The sequence below is a fragment of the Mastacembelus armatus genome, chromosome 4, assembly GCF_900324485.2.
Source record: "Mastacembelus armatus chromosome 4, fMasArm1.2, whole genome shotgun sequence".
Taxonomy (NCBI): domain Eukaryota; kingdom Metazoa; phylum Chordata; class Actinopteri; order Synbranchiformes; family Mastacembelidae; genus Mastacembelus; species Mastacembelus armatus.
In genome coordinates, this window is record NC_046636.1 from 1,480,464 (window position 1) to 1,495,489 (window position 15,026).

The following is a 15,026-nucleotide window of genomic DNA, read 5'->3' on the forward strand; positions in this document are numbered from 1 at the left end:
TGTGCAGCTGGGCAGATGGATCCCTAACAATGACACAGGAACTGACTCTGCCCCTCGACATACAAAACCAAAAGCGAGAGGAAGAGAAAGGGGCAGACGGAGGGAGGACGATGGGAACAGCAGTATTAATCTGCACTGTCCCCGGCCATCAGCACACTTTCCACATTTAACCTTCATGACAATAGAGCAGAGTGGCATCAAGTCGCTTATTTGCATAGAGTATATGCATAATCACATATGAATCACAGCCACATATGAATCTGCCCCTCCCACAACTCCCAATAAAACCTCAAATTCTAATTATCTTCCCGTCCACCTGTTTTAGAACCATCATCATCATCATCATCGTTGTCGTCATCGTAATTTAATCTGCACACAAAAAACAGAACCAAAAGATAAAAAAACAAGGGCACGTGTGCAGACAATACACAGGCTGTTTTCTAATTAATAAAGAAAACGGCATGTTAGCTGGGAAGCAGCAGTTAAAATATTTGCCGTGCACTGGTCGATGAAAACACTACTTGGTATTTAAACCCACATTTACCTCCATGATCTTATTTGGGAAATAATATTTAACCCAACTACATTGATTCAGTGACTACAGCTACTGGCTTTAATTTGACATTCAACATGAAATCAATTCATGAAATATGTTATTATTATTGCGTTTAAAACAATATCTGGGCATTCTGCAAAAATGCTTATTTGCTACTAAGAAGGATTTCAGCCTTGTGTGTGTGTGTGGGGTGAGGATGTGGTTACAGGGGGACACAGCTGCCTTCTTCTGTTTAAAGTTCACTGATTAACATGCTGTGTCTTGTCTGCTTAAGTGTTACCTGATTAGAAACGTAGAAAAACAATCTGTGGTTTTCAGGTATGTAGAGCTATTTCTGCTTGGACAACAGACAAAGGCTAAAATCATAAATTGTTGTTTTCAGATTTGCTCTGTGCAATGAGAATTGAAGACGTCCTGGTGTTACTGGGCATGTTTCTCAGTTTGATCCAGTCTTTATGCTAAGCTAGGCTAACGATGTCCTGACTCCATCTCATCCTGCCCCACTGAGTCACACTATCCTGTGAAAAGAAGCAGGACAATGAAGCAGTTGGCTGTTGCACCACCTGCACCAGGAACAACATAAAAAGGAACTGGTTAAATGTTCACACATCAATAACTAAACACTCAGGGAAGAGACCATGGATTAAAAGGACTTCATCTACTTGGGACTCCTGAATTTTAGTGATTCCCCTCATTATTTGTACTTGGTTACCTCTAAACGCCTTTTCCAGTTTGTGCGTAGTGTGTGACAGTGGCAAAGACAAATCGAGAAGAGAATCTGCACGTTCGCATGGAAAAGAGCTGCCTCTGCGAGCGCCTGGGAATCAGGTGTTGAGTTTGTCATTTCTGTCGCCATAGTGACCAAAACATCCAGTGAGGCGCTAACAATGTCTCCTTTAAGACGCGGACAAAGGTGCTGTCTGGAAGTATCATATGCCACCTATTCAGTTAAATGCAGGAAGCACAAATCCACATTTTTTTTAACCACGAAGGTACGTCAGAGCAGAGTAACATGATCGCTCAGCACGTCACGGCTGCATGGTTTGAATTCCATCAGTCACAGATGTGTAATATGCCCTGTGGATCCTTTGAGACGCATTACATCTAAATCCAGCTCAACACAGAAGATATCGTTGGAAATTTAGGGATCTTTCTAAATTTAAAATTTTGGTGAGGTGAGACCACGTTTGGCCTTGAAACATATATTTAAAGACACAGACCCACCTGTTTTTGACTGTAACAGTTTTGTCTGTCATGTTTTAGTGACTCAGTCTGGCAGATTGTAATTGAATTTAGGTTCAGATAAAGCTCATGTCTAAATATGTCCCTGGGATAAGTCTAAATCCAAAAACTTCAACTGCTGCTGTCTCACTTCTGAAGAACAGCCAGTTCCTTAAACAGGGAGTAATCTGCTTTTCCTCCTGTGTGTACAGAGGTTTCTGCCTGTTTCGTGCATTATCTCTCTGTGCATGTGTGGAGCATATTTGAGGTCAAACACCACCTGTGCCCCGAGCGACAGCTTCCGAAACCCAGAACACAGTGTCATTTCAGAAAACCGCAGAATAAAATCGTTCAACTCAAACGCTCTCTTCTTAGCAGCTATTGTGCTTTCTGAAATAAGATAGAAAGGTAGACGCCACAAAGAGCCTGACACATGCTGACACTGCTTAATCTTATCCCACTGACACCTGTGAACAGCCACCTTATCTGCATTATTGTGTGTGTGTGTGTGTGTGTGTGTGTGTGTGTGAGACAGAGAGAAAATGAAGAATTTCCTTCAGACTGAGAACATGTGGACAAAAGAATGTGGACACCCATGTCTCCTTTTTATTGCTAGACCTTGAGACCTAATGTTGGTGTGTAGGACTAACCCGCACCAAACGCTGCCCCCAACCGCCTACCAACACCTCTGGGATGAACTGGGACTGTCAGCCAGACATTTGTCAGTGAGCATCAGTGTTGGACCTCACTGATGTTCTTCCTCCCTGCAGCCAACTTCCAAATTCTAGTGCAAAGCCTGATACCAGCACACTGATATTTGTCAATCAGCAGCCACATAAAGTTGAATGATCAGATGTCCACATATTTATGACAATTTGGGAAAAGCCAAAGTAACAGTAGCACATCCAAATTTTATACATCCTACACCCGTGACACTCCAAGCTGACGGTCAGCTGTGGGACAACGTTACTTCCTCTCAGAGTCACACTGATTATTTTTCTGCTTGGTTTTCATATTTTGTACACAGACTTTGAAAAGCTGGACTATGATTAATATTTTACAAGTGAATTTCTATCTCACTCAAAGAAATTCAGCTTTTCCTTCCACTGCTTCTGTCCCCGAATGGGCACATGTGTAGTGTAATTGATCCCCTGAGTACGGGGCCAATATGTGTGTGTGTGTGTGTGTGTGTGTGTGGTGTAATAAAGCAGTAATTCAGAAAGAGACACAGTAGTGTTGTATATCTCCATGACACATTCCCCAGTGTCTGAGTGTCAGTACTATATAATCTATCAACGACTGGCCATGTGGCAAAACCTGCAGCCTGCACACTGGCTGTGATGGACGGACTAAAGGGAGGGGGGACACACTCCAGAGAAACAGAGGAGGGGGACGTACTTTTATTTGTCCTGAAGTTTGGATTTAGAAACAACAGTGCATTAATATTCAAGTGTGTGTGGGGAGATGTTTGACTGTACAGTGATGATGAGGCAGTGGTTTGTTCACTGCCTGCTCTATTTTTGTGCTTATTATCCATGGCCCTCAGCGCTTTTCATATTTCGTCTGCTGCTGTAATAACTAGAGTGGAAAGTACAATTTAACCGTAGACACGAATCGGCTGCTAAACATAGACAATGGAGGAGCACACAGACTACAGAGGATGGTTGTGTAACATGGCACGGCACTTTTGTATATATTATATATAAGCACTTCTGGAGGGTGCAGAAAAGTGCATCACTCACAACCACTGCCTCTGTGGCAAAATCTGCAAGCCATAGAACCTCAGAGACACCATCCTGACAGATACAACCAAAATATTGCTAAAGACATCAAGACTGCCAAAATCTGCCAGGTGGTGTTTTGGAGATGATGGTGACTTATAGACAGGTTTCAGACCGTAGTACACAAGGTTTCAGGTGTAGTACACTAACGACAGCTGACGGAAAATGTTTAACGTTCTTATGTCAGAATTTTTCCAAAGAAAAGCCTGATCTTATTGATTGAACCCTGTATTGATACAGTTTGTCAGGAGAGAAGCTCGGCCTCTGCTCTAATATAAGTGTTTGCGTTAATGCAAGACGCCTGGCACATGTTCACTTCTGGTACATTCTGGGGACAGAGCAGGATTTTCATACACGCTGATGTTCGGAATATAAAAACCAGAATCTGAACTTGTGCAGCAGCAAACCCAACATGAGCTCTGTTTACACCAACCTTCACTGTGTGAGGAGCCTTCTGTTCGACCTGCGCTGTCAGCTCATGGTTTCGGACACACAGGTCACGTCTCTCGACCTCTGGAGCTAACGTGCGTAGTCTGATTTAGCTTTACATTACCCATTAAAGGTGGCATGTGGTTAAAAAAGGGTTGCTATGCATGGATGTGTGTCGCATACTAATTCACCTCTCAACAATCATTTCACAGGTTCCGAGCAGCTGCTTTTTTCTAAATGTGAAAATGTCTACACATAAGTTATTACGACATGGTGGGAATATGTTTTCTACCTCTGTGCACAAACTGGAAACCTGACGGGTTAAGAAAAATGGGATTAGATCAGTTTTAGGAGCAGGGGATCTCACAGGTGCAGTACAAAGTGTATGTGTGTGTGGATCATGCAATAATAGTGTCAGTGGGTTTGAGCCACTGCAGCGAGCCATGCAGAGAGGCCATATTTTCTGTTACAGTTACATATGGCATCATGGAGACATGGACGGCACTCCAGATCCCACAAAGCTGCTCCTTTGTGGAAGGTGGAGATGAAAAACCAAAATAAAACTTTAAAGAAATCTGAATCGCAAATAAAAATCCTAAAGCCATAGATATTTTCTTCATATAAAGAAACAGATACACAAGTCTCTAAATACAGTCATGTGAGAATGTGCATGTTATCTAAACTGCTACTCATTGCTACTGGTGTCACTGACACGTGGGCCCATTCAGCCAAAAGACCAAAACGTTAAAAGCATCTACCCTGGACACATCAGCAGCCAATCACAGGGCTGACACACAGAGACAGACACACACTCACAATTTAGAGTCACCAACCAACCGAACCTGCATGTGTCTGGACTGTGGGAGGAGAAAACCCACACAGACACAGGGACAACATGCAGACTCCACACAGAAAGGCCCCGGGTCCACCTGGGTTCAGACCCTAATCCTGACCTGCATGTGTTTGGACTGTGGGAGGAGAAAACCCACACAGACACAGGGACAACATGCAGACTCCACACAGAAAGGCCCCTGGTCCACCAGGGTTCAGACCCTAATCCTGACCTGCATGTGTTTGGACTGTGGGAGGAGAAAACCCACACAGACACAGGGACAACATGCAGACTCCACACAGAAAGGCCCCTGGTCCACCTGGGTTCAGACCCTAATCCTGACCTGCATGTGTTTGGACTGTGGGAGGAGCAAACCCACACAGACACAGGGACAACATGCAGACTCCAGACAGAAAGGCCCCGGGTCCACCTGGGTTCAGACCCTAATCCTGACCTGCTTGTGTTTGGACTGTGGGAGGAGAAAACCCACACAGACACAGGGACAACATGCAGACTCCACACAGAAAGGCCCCGGGTCCACCTGGGTTCAGACCCTAATCCTGACCTGCATGTGTTTGGACTGTGGGAGGAGAAAACCCACACAGACACAGGGACAACATGCAGAATCCACACAGAAAGGCCCCGGGTCCACCTGGGTTCAGACCCTAATCCTGACCTGCATGTGTTTGGACTGTGGGAGGAGAAAACCCACTGGATTGGCGTCACTGGCTCCGTAAGCAGCTTCAGTATGAATGTCAGGACAAACTTCTTCCTCATGATCGTTAAAATAATTGGTTATTTGTTCTTTAGGCTGAGACAAACAAAATAACCTCCATCTGATCACATGAGAACATTTCATCAGTGCACTTCAGACGTGTCCTCTCTGGGCCTCATGATTTCTTTCAGAAACATTTATGCAGATGAGATGAAAAACATGCACAGCTACGTTAGACACTGAGAACACAGCAGATCAGGAGCCCCTTGTTAAATACACTTCTTCTTAGTGAATGAACATCTCCTGGGGTGAGGCCAAGTTTAAACACAGCAGACATCATGCTGTAGTTCACATCAGAGCCCGGTTTGATCAGGCCTTTTGATGCGTCACTGCCTCTGGTGGATCCTGCACATTGGATTTATAGCGGCTGCTTTGCCGTTACTGAGCTGTGTGCTGGCTGCTAGTCATGTGCACTCCAACTCAAGCACACCAATTAGCTTCGCTGTCTCAAACTTTCCAGCAGGAGCTCGCTGCTTCCTTTGCTCTCCGGATCTATCCCTTGAACCACTGGACTCATCGCTATTCAGGTTGGGTTCAGGTCCTTTTCCTGGCACTGACTGATCCTGTCTCAAACAGCCAACTGCTCTAACTGTGCAAACCAAGGTGGTGTATTGCTGCAGGCAGACAGAAGTGAAGCCTTATGTTAATTATTGACAATACCCTGCTGAGATTCCAGTGGTTTGCAGCCTGTCATGGTCTGTAAGCAGCTGGGAAACATGAAAACCTAAACATGCTACTTTAGAAACTACAGCCCAGTAAAGGCAGGCATCAGATTAGGACCCGTCAGCAGCCATGATATAAGAGTCTTGGTCCAGAAACTCATTTCTATTCAATTGTTCTATTATGTGTGACTCTTTACTTTAATTCGCAGAATCCTGTTAACATCTAAGCAGGATTTGTATAGAAGCCCTGGAATAGTCACATGGGGACTAATTACAGGATAGTGAGTACAACAGGACTGGGTGAATGCAGACTGGAAATGACAAAAGCCAGTTTAGCTATGTGTCAAGAGTCTTTGCTCATTTAAATTCAGAAAGCTGTAATTATAGCTACCTGCCTGGTGTCTGCGGAAAGGGGGTTGGGCAAAAGCCAGATTGGAAATGACACAAGCCACATGTGATTAGTTGCTTATCCTAAATTCAGATAATCCTACTTTTGGTGTCTCTACTCTGCGTCTTTGGATCGAGGCTCTGAAACAGTCACACAAGGAACGATTATGAGGTTGGAAATATAAGTAATAAGATCGGGAGAAGGTGAGATTAAAAATGACAAAGGCTGATTTAGCACAGGGTGAGTCTGTGTAATTATTTGCTTATCTTAAATTCAGAAGATCAGAGGATATGGACAAAAACGCGTAACAATCCTCATCATATTCGTGATAATCGTGAGCAGAGAAGAATTTCAGGATATGGAGCAAAGGTAACAGGGTCAGGTGGAGGCAAAACACAAATGCCACAAAGATCATGTGAGATTATTTTCTCAACGTTTCTTTGGGATTTCTTATTGAAGCCTGTTCAGGGTGTTTGCATGAGGCTCTGAAGAGTCACTGCAGTAAGAATAATGGGCCTGGGTGAAATGAGAAATGTCAAAAGCTAATTTAGCAGCAGTGAATGATCCGTGATGGGAAACTAACCAGCATCTTCTGACTGAAGCTCTGAGACAGTCACAGGGGAAATGAGGAACAGGAAGCAAAGACAAATTGAAATTAAAAATGCCATTTAGGTAGTGGGCCAGGATTGGTAAATATTTTCTCAACTTATATTAAGAAAATGATACTTCTCACTCTCCAGGGACTTTCAGCACGGGAGTCAGAACAGGCAGGAGGCCCATAATTACAAGACCAGAGCTGAAAGTAAGGTGAAAAAAATGTGAATGACAAAAACCATCTTAGCACGTTGCCCTGATGTGTTTTTTTTGCTCGGACGCTTCAGCAGCAGGACTGAGGGGCTGAAAACGACAGAGGCCAAATTTAACCCGACAGGAAGAAGAAACGAAGCGATTAAGAGAGGAAGACGACTCAGCTCTGGAGCCACCCTCTTGTGTGCATTCTTGGTGTTAAAAGGAGTAAAGATATGATTCTTTCTCTGGCTCTAATGGCTTTTTGCTGTTGCAGTCAGAAATAGGGATGCAGTCTCTGGTTTTGGGTGCAGCGGACAGTCACAGAGCCAAAGGCGAAAGCAGCTTTAAAGAAGGCAGAGTGGGGAGGGCAGGAGACAGATCAACACTTTCCAACTGAAACAAACCCAAATCTCTTCACCATCCTCCTCCTCTCTTTTTCAGACTGCAATATCATGCTGGCACACAAGCCTGAAACTCTCTACGAGCATCTGCGACGTTTTTTCCTCCCTCTGCTCCTGTCGCTCTGTCTGTTCATCTGTCGATCTGGCTGTTTGTTTTTGTCCACTTTGAGACAACAGACAGACGGAGAGACAGAGAGATGGACAGGCAGACGGGTGGGCGGACAGACAGACCAAAACCCGTGGCTCCTTCTCCCTCTCCGGGCTGGTGGGCAGGACCGAGCAGACAGGAGCTGACTCGGTAACGGGTGATGTCATCCTGCAATGTGAGCGTCCCCGTGGTCCTGATCCCATGATGCAACACTCCAGTGACACTGTGAAACAGGTTGCTGCTGAATCTAAATCTGCTGAATCCTCTTTCTCCTTCTCCCCTGCCTCGTCTCCTCACTCTGCTGTTTTCCTGATGCCTCCTGTTTATTGCGTCTCCCTGCCCTAGATGAGAGATTCCTCTCTGCCAGTCTTTGTCTCCTCTCTCAGCTCCACATTTCTATTGTTTCACTCTTTTTACACTTGATCCTTCCTGCCCCTCCTCCTCCTTTCTTCTATATTTGCTCTCTACCCACACAGACCCCCCCCCCCAACTCTCCACTGGTTGTCAAGGCAGCAGCTCAGGATAGCTCAGCATTATTCATGCAGCACAGACAGACTGACAGACAGGCAGTCAGTCAGAGAGACACAGAGACAGACAGTCAGACAGAGAGACAGACATACAGACAGTCAGTCAGTCAGTCAGAGACAGACAGACAGTCAGAGAAATAGACAGACAGACAGGCAGTCAGTCAGAGAGACAGACAGACAGTCAGTCAGTCAGAGAGACAGACAGACAGGCAATCAGAGAGACAGACAGACAGTCAGTCAGTCAGAGAGACAGACAGACAGTCAGTCAGTCAGAGAGACAGACAGACAGGCAGTCAGAGAGACAGACAGGCAGTCAGTCAGAGAGAGAGACAGACAGTCAGTCAGTCCAACAGTCAGTCAGTCAGTCAGTCAGGCTGCAGGCCATCAGTTGGTCCATCAGTGAATTTTTTCTTCCCACTTGAAGGATAATTGCAGTTTATTACAAGATGGGAACGATGTTAAAAACGTAAACTGTAAAACATAGAAAACTATTGTAATGTTTTTATCTTAACATTTGCATTTACGTTCAAATCTTGCACAGTAACTTTGAATAACTTCAAAAGTCAGCATCAGATTATCTTAGCACAGTTTAGCTGAAAACAGTAATGGATTAATGTGAAGAATCCAGAATATAAATAGTGGTAATATTGCTAAATGTGCTAAATGCTACTAAATAAATGCGAACACGACCATTTGAGCTTTAAGAACAACCGTGTGTGTTTCCCATTCAGTCCTGTGAGCCCTTTGTTTTAACAGCGAGCGAACAATGTTGGAGCAGAGAACAAACGCTCCTTATCTGATTTCTAATACAGTACATCAGTTTGAAGGACGACCTCCCATCTTCGTCTGCTCCACCCAGACCTCTCCTCTGACTCTCCCTCTCTCTGTTATCAGTGCATGGGTTTATTCCAACACTTTGCTTTGCATGCAGCACGTTACAGTGAAGACCAAACTGCCATTGAAGCCAAACGTGTTGCTGCAAAACACAAACCTGCTGCAAAGGAGAATTATCCACCCTGGGCTGGGAATACCCCCGGTCACCCCTCTGGGAGCTGAGAAAGTAGCAAAGGTCATCTCGGTTGCTTTGTTTAAAACCTCCACCACAACCAAGACTCACGTGCTGTGGAGGGGATGGGTGGCTAACTAGGCCCAGTGTGGAGTTTTAACACAGCTGTGACATAATCAGCCCTGCTACCAAACGTGGACGGGGTCTATCACTCACTGTATATGAATCTCTGAAGGTGTTTGGACTGAATGTGAGGTGCATATGTAGAACGTGAACAGAAGGCATGATGGGTGCTAATAAACCCAGATATAAATCAGTGTGTATCCACTGGAGTTAAAAAGTTTAAGGTTCATGTCTTGTTTTGATAAACTTCACTCCAACCAGGTTTCATGTCACTACTCAACACATCCATGTCGATGAGCTGAAATCCTGCAGATCATTCAGGTCTTCAAATATCTACATCAGCTTTACTGCTGCAGTATCATCACACACTGAGGACTTATCTAACCCAGTTTAGGCGGAGGAGCAGCACAGTTAAATTATTGCTCAGGCTGAGGCTTCGTAGGAGCAGACACAGAGCAGAGTGTCTGCAAAAGCAAAGCAGCAGGTCATCTGGATAGACAGTGAGAGAAGCAGCAGCACTTACAGGATGTGTGTGTGTGTGTGTGTGTGTGTGTGTGTGTGTGTGTTGGCATGGTGGGGAAATCTGTGGCAGGTGAACAAACAGATTCACCCTGAGGGTCAAAGGACAGACAGAGCTGTGTTTGTCACACTATAGACTGTAAACAAAGACAGACGACATGCCGGCTCCCAGAAGCCTCAGTCTGACTTGAGAGTGGTCATTTCTCTGACAAGTGTCTTTGTAATATAAAAACAGGTGTATTCCTGCAGCTCCACCTCTGGTCACTTCTACAAAAATGATCACAAGAGCCGGATGGCAGCCTGCACATGAAGCAGAGTCCATCTTCACATCCAGTGTATGACCTGCATCAAATGAGCCGATGCCCACACTGAGAGAAGTGAGCGTTTGTGCTATTCTCCACTCCATACTGCACATTTAGCCGACACACCACACAGGAGTGTCATATATGAAGCACCATACCTTTCATGGGCTTTCTGATCCAGCTAATGGCCTCACCTGAACTTATACTCTATGTGAATGTCTGTGTACAACAGCTGAGAAAACCCTGATCCCTCGGGCCAAATATCACAGCTCCTGAAAGGTTGGTCTGGAAAGTCATAACTCTTTAGAATCACCTCATAAACCTACGGGCAGTGAGTGTCTGATGGGAAAAACCTGAAGGTTTTCGGTGGAAAAAGCCCAAAGAAACAAGTTCAGTGCAGATTTTATGGGTTCAAATCCTTTCTGGATCTGATGGGACACTTCCCACATGAAATTCTAAACAAACACTTCTGAGCCACCCTGCCATCCCTCCCCTCCATCACCAAACACCCCACATCCAAAAAAAAAAAAAAAAATCACCTGGTTCCTGCTGCTGCGTTCAAATCAAGCCCCTGATCTTGGTTTTAACTTAAAACTTTCTAACCTCATTATTCATCAGATGTGACAAGAGCTCTTTGGAAAAGCCGAAGAGTTGGACTGTGAATCACTGACGACAAACCTGAAATGACTTCTAGCGTGACATCAAAAGGACCTTTGGTGTCGGGAGCAAAACAGAGGCTGCTTGTTTGAAAGTGCTTTCAACTTGTGATCCAATCCACTACATATTAGATTAGTAGCGAGGAACGCTGGGAGCAGGGAGGATGGTTGTAATGTGGAAACAGCTGAGAGGCACAATACACCTCCTCTTTACCGCAATTCTCCTTCCTCCCTTCACCTCAGCAGCCAGAGCAACATAACAGCCTGAAATGAGAAAACACTAAGATGCAGAATGTAGACACAGTTGTGGAGATGTAGAGGAAGCTCCAACAAGCTGAAGGAAACACAAATCCAATCACAATTTGAAACCAAATCAAATCAATTTTTCAATGCAAATCCAATTTTTTGCACAAACAGATTATGGAAGACCATGGGAAACCTCTGCAACCTTCTTTAAATTTAATTGTCCTCATTTTGCAAAAGTCTGCAGGAACATACTTTGCACAGAGGCTCGAAAAAGAAAACCATCAGCAAAAAGCCGTTCACACAAGGGTTTGGTTTCACACTAACTACCAGTGTTGTTTTGGATTTTGCTGGCTCATGCCTGAAGAGCATACAGCACATGGACACATGACTGAAAAAGAGCTGATTGTTCCTTTAACCACTGGGTGTAATCTAACAAGCTCTTCTTCCTGATGCCACTGAATGAGCGGCTGTGGTCCGTCAGTGGTTTCCATGGGCAATAGTCACCGAGCTGAGCCCATCAGGGCAGGACGTTAGTCACTGTATCTCCTTTCTGCTGGTGACAACTGACACCAATGTCAATGTGTGTGTGTGTGAGTGGGATTGTGTGTGTGTGCGTGTCTGACAGTGTTTGCTTTGTGAATTTGTGGCCCCTCGCGCTAAATAATTGACGGGGCCACGTTGCTTTGTTGCCCTGTTGGGCCCAGATGTGGCTGATGAAATGTGTCGTCACTCAGATCTCACAGAAATGACTCTTACAGTAGCTTCAGCTTTAGCTTAAAGACACACGGGGTTTCATTTCAGCAGATGGTCCTATTTAACTAACTAGTTAGCTGGTTAGTGGACCGAAGATATTACTTTAAAGATGCTATTTGCAAAGGTCACAAATGAAATGTCCTGTTCAAGCTGCACAGTCCTTCCTCAGACCCACCCCTAGTGGGTCACAGAGAAACAATACATTAATTGTTTACAGCATAATTCTGTAATTTACATCAATCCAGACAATCTGACAGAAAAGTATTGCAATTACTTCTCTAAAATGTCCAGCTTCGATAATTAAAATTATTCCCATGTGGATATTTAAATGTCCAGTGGAGGAACTACAGCTGTAATGATGCACTTTATGTTGGTTTATTAAGAGGCTGCAGATGCAATGTCCATATTCTGCTGAACTGAAACATGAGGACTTCCATGAGCATCCAGCTCTAAATTATAATACTGGTAAAAAAAAAAAACAACTTTAAATTTAAAAAATAAAATTTAGATTTGCCTTAAATCTGCACAATAATCTGTACGTAAAACCATGTTATAACTACAACTCAGTGGACGTTTTGTTTCCTGCCGGGTCCCTCTGTCAACAAGCCAGCCTGAGTGGAAATGCAACTGACTATAATCCACTGATGAGATGATGGTAGGACACGCTGGATTAATGAGATTGCCAGAGGAGACAGAGCAGGTTTCTTGTCTGTTTCTCCAAAACATCTGCACTTGTTATTCAGAGCGTGTCATGCGTCTGAAAAACTGAAACTTAAATGACTGTGAGAGAACAAGTGAGAGCTGTGTAGCAGTAAATGGATGGTTTAGCTAACAGGCAAATGCACCCGTTCAGTCAACCACGGAGACTGGTTGCATAAGCTCTCCATACACGTTAACAGAGGAATGCCAGAGCCTCGGTATCCAGTCTTCTACGAAAACACTGCAGCACGAAGGCTTTATTTTGCCAAGTGGTGTATAAAGGAAAGCACTTTGCACCAGAGCCGGCCTGGGTTTCCACCCTGGGTCAGATCAGACCGCTGAGGACAGCAGCAGGGGTAATCCAGGTGAGCTGGTTAGCTCCTTTCAGTTTAATGGAAATTTAATAGTGAAGCTTGTCCATAAAGTCACGAATGTGACAGACAGAGAAACACAGTGAAGAACACACTGAGCTGGGGTAATGAGAGCTGCTTCAGTAGGCATTTAATGCTAATGGGATTTTAAGTGTCTCCTCACTTAGTCTAATTAAGACCTTTGGGTGGAGAGCTGTTGTTCTTCTTCCATCTCCTAAAGGCCAATTTGGTGAAACTTTATTGACATTATAATTTATTAAAAAACATCTGCATGAGAAGAAAAAGGTAAGCACCAATTTAATACGATAAAATGGGATCAAACGGTTTAAGGGAAGTGGCAGCAGAATGCACCTAATATATGTCTCCACAAATTACACAAGTATCATAAATAATCTGTTTTAAAAAGAGCAACGAGCTCAAAGGATGAGATCTGAATTTTTAGCCGTGCAGTGTGGTTGGCTGTGGCCCGTTTGTCTTTGTTGATGCTCTAACACCATCATTAGGTCATTTTCATTTCTCCAGTTTTTTAGTATCTCACCAAAAACCTGCAACACCAGACATTCCCGTTGTTTACACGCTAACATGCTAGGCTAAGATGATGATCTTGGTTTCAAGAGACCTGGTGTGGACAGATGTGGGGAAAATAAAAAATGACAGCCTCTCTGAACAAATATTTTTTTCCGCTTTAAGCTTTTTTAGGAGCTTTGAGTACATAGTACAGTGACAACAGCATAAAATTAAATATTGCACTGCTCAGTTGGACAATATAAAAACAGCAGGCCCAACATGGATCCTTGTGGGACACCTTTAATTCTGGGAAAAAGGTATGATTAAAAATTTTTAAAAATCATTTGCAAATGTAACTGAGTTTTGTTTCTCTGTTGGTCTAAATTCTCAGCTGTATAATCTGTACAAACATCTGACCCAGTCTGACCTGAATGCACTGGTTTTAAAATAAAATAAAACTAGTTTCTATGGCCCAGAAGCAGACAGACACAACACAGGATCAACTGTACCGTCCCTGAAACCAAGCAGACCGTCCTCTGTCCTCCTCTCATATTCTGCTCTTTCTCCGCCTCTCTCTCTCTCTGACATACATTCAGTCTCTTTAGCTGTGCTGTACAAAGGGAATAGACGGGCGACATACTTCGCTCCAATCTAGGCCATGCTGTCACCCACATGTTGTCTGTTGAATAATTATAGCCGTGCCGTGGGCCGACAGTGGCATCCACAAATCCTGAGCTCAAATTTAAAAAGACAAATGTAAACCGGCGTGTGGACCAGACAGGGGCACAGACAGGACTGCTTTATCTCCTCACTCCTGCCCATTAAAATTTCATGTTATCTCTAAAGGACTATACCACTGGCTGTAGCATGTTACACTATTTGTATAGTCCCCAACACACACACATACACACTCTTACATTAACATACGTGTTGCACATATCACTGACCCAGACACTTTTACAGTCTGCCTATTTTTGGTCACTTTATCAATAACCTTTCTGCTGCACTGCCTGTTTCTGTCGATTTATTTTTATTTTCTACCAATGCGTTAATAGTTTTTAATTACCAAGATTGTTACAGCCAAAGCAAATTCCTTGTAATGTGAAGTTACTTAGCAATAAACCGATTCTGATTCATTTTAATAAAAAAGAAAAACACTGGCCAGTGCACTAAGAAGATTTCGTCTCCACTGCAAAGCAACTTATTCTCCATATTGTCTTGATTCTACTTCCTGTTTCACTTGTTTCTGGGAAATTATTGAAAAAATTTTTTTTAACTTGAAACATGTTCTAGTCAATTGATGAAGGAGGAAATAAAATAAAGAAATGAACCTAT